Consider the following 2,238-nt stretch of genomic DNA (forward strand, 5'->3'; position numbering starts at 1 on the left):
GCATCATATCACAAGAAAACAAATAGTTCAAAAGGCTATAAACAAGAGATAGAATTGAAAAATGTCACTATGGTGGCGTGTCTCCCACCAAGCACTTTGGTTTAAAGTCCTAATTTGGACTTGCAAGGCTCATTGATCATTTAGGCACTTCCCCAAGGAGGAAAGTCTCTAACTCCTTGGCTTGTTTTGGTTGAGCATGATCCTTTGAGATTGATTCTTTGGCACTATCCTCCTTTCCTTGCTCCTTGCCATCCTTACTCACTTTGTCTTCAACTATTTTGCTCCCAAAAATGGAGTAAGCTTCAAGTATCGGCTTGTTGGACTCTTCCAAAGTGAACTTGACTAGCTTGCCATCTGACTCAAAAGAATAGACTCCCGAGTGGGCGTCTAGCTTAAAGCGAGCCGTCTTCAAGAAAGGTCTTCCAAGGATATTGACGATGGCTTGTTGGAGTCAATGGGAGGTGTCTCCAAGATGTGAAAATCAGCTGGAAAGAGCAATCCTTAAATATTGACTATGACATTCTCAACAATCCCTACAACTGACACAATACTCTTGTCAGCTAGCACAAATCTCGCCCCAAATCTCTTTAGGGGTGCTAAGTTCAGCTTTTCTTAGATGGGAAGTAGAATGATGCTCACACATGCCCCCAAATCACACATACAATCCGTGAACTTGGTCCCACCAATCAGATAAGTAACGAAACATGGGCCGGGATCATTGCATTTTTCAGGAAGCAAAAAAGAGATAGAATCATCTACCGGCTTTTTGTTGAGGTTTCCAAGCTTGTCTTTATGAGTGCAAATATCCTTGAGGAACTTGGCATATTTCGGCACTTGTTGAATGGCTTGAAAGAGAGGGACGGTAACTTCAACTTTCTCAAAAACTTCCACCACAGCGGGATCAAGATCTTCTTGCTTCTTTGCTTTCTTTGCCAAGGTTGGGAATGGAATGGGCAAAGGCTCTTCAAGCAAGGTCTTTCTCTTGGGCTCCTTGACCTTTGGTGGTTCTTCTTCACTTTTGTCAATAGTTCCATCCTTACTCCCCATCACATCCTCTTCATCTTCTACCTCCTCCTTGTTTGTCTCCTCACTCAACCTTGCGGGAATAGCCACAATCCTATTCAATTTAGTACCACTCCTAAGAGTGATGGCATTTATACTTCCTTTAGGATTAGGTTGAGGTTGGGCGGGCAAACTACTTAAGGTTGAAGCTTGTTGGGTGCTTTGTGTAGTTTGAGGAGGGAGAGTTAGGCGAGTAAGGGCTTCGGCTATTGTAGCCATATATGCATCTTATTTCTTATGGAACTCTCTTTGTTCTTGCATGAAGGTATGGATTGTGTCATTCATGTGAGATTGGTTAGAGGGAAGGGCTTGGTTAACTTGAGAAGGGTTAGATCTACTATTTGGATGTTGGTACTTCACTTAAGATGGAGATTGTGGGGGTTATTGGTATGGTTGTTGGTATTGTGGTTGGCCTTTTGGGTGTTGATGGTAGTAGACTTGAGCATTTTGGTTGGGTTGAGCTTGGGGAGCTTGATTCCACCTTTGGTTTGAGTTATCTCTCCACCCTTGGTTTTGATTACCTCCATATGGGTAGGGTTCTTGGTTGTAATTGGGTCTTTGTGGGTAGGGGTTAGCAACCGCCATTGTAATGTCCTCTTGGATTTAAGGGCACTCATCGGTGTAATGAGTGGTACAAGCACAAACACCACATATCCTTGGTAGTCCGTCGATCCTAGGAGGTTGTGGACTTCTAGCCCTTGAATGTTGAGTTGAATCTGCTAAGTCCGATATAACTTCCCATGCTTCTGATGTGGACTTGTTTTTAGTCATTGATCCTCCACTTGCGGCATCCAAGAGAAGCTTATCTTGGTGGTGCATTCCTTGACAAAAATAACTTATCAGAACCAATTCATCTATCTGGTGGTGAGGGCAAACTTCTAGCAACTTCTTAAATCTTTCCCAATACTCATACAAAGTCTCCCCATCCTTTTGTACAATGCAAGAGATCTCTCCACAGCTTTTCTGTTTTCTGAGGAGGGTAGAACTTCTCTAAAAAGTCTTTTTGCAACAAGTCCTAATTAGATCTAACTTTACCCGGCTGAGTATAAAACCACTCCTTTGCTTTTTCCTCCAAAGAGAAAAAGAAAGCAAAAACCAACACCGCAGATTCATCTGCTCCATGTCTCCTTGCAGTTGCACATGCAACTTGGAAATTCTTAAGGTGCTTCAGAGGAT

The 2,238-nt window shown here is 42.8% G+C and overlaps 1 non-coding gene across 1 annotated transcript; it reads left to right on the forward strand.

The window, feature by feature from the left end:
* Positions 1–1,918: 1,918 nt before the first annotated feature.
* Positions 1,919–2,022, forward strand: LOC127740214 (small nucleolar RNA R71). Its single transcript, XR_008000895.1, has one exon. It is a non-coding gene; the product is annotated as a small nucleolar RNA R71 (small nucleolar RNA).
* Positions 2,023–2,238: the final 216 nt, after the last annotated feature.

The sequence above is a fragment of the Arachis duranensis genome, chromosome 6 (assembly GCF_000817695.3).
Source record: "Arachis duranensis cultivar V14167 chromosome 6, aradu.V14167.gnm2.J7QH, whole genome shotgun sequence".
Lineage (NCBI taxonomy): Eukaryota > Viridiplantae > Streptophyta > Magnoliopsida > Fabales > Fabaceae > Arachis > Arachis duranensis.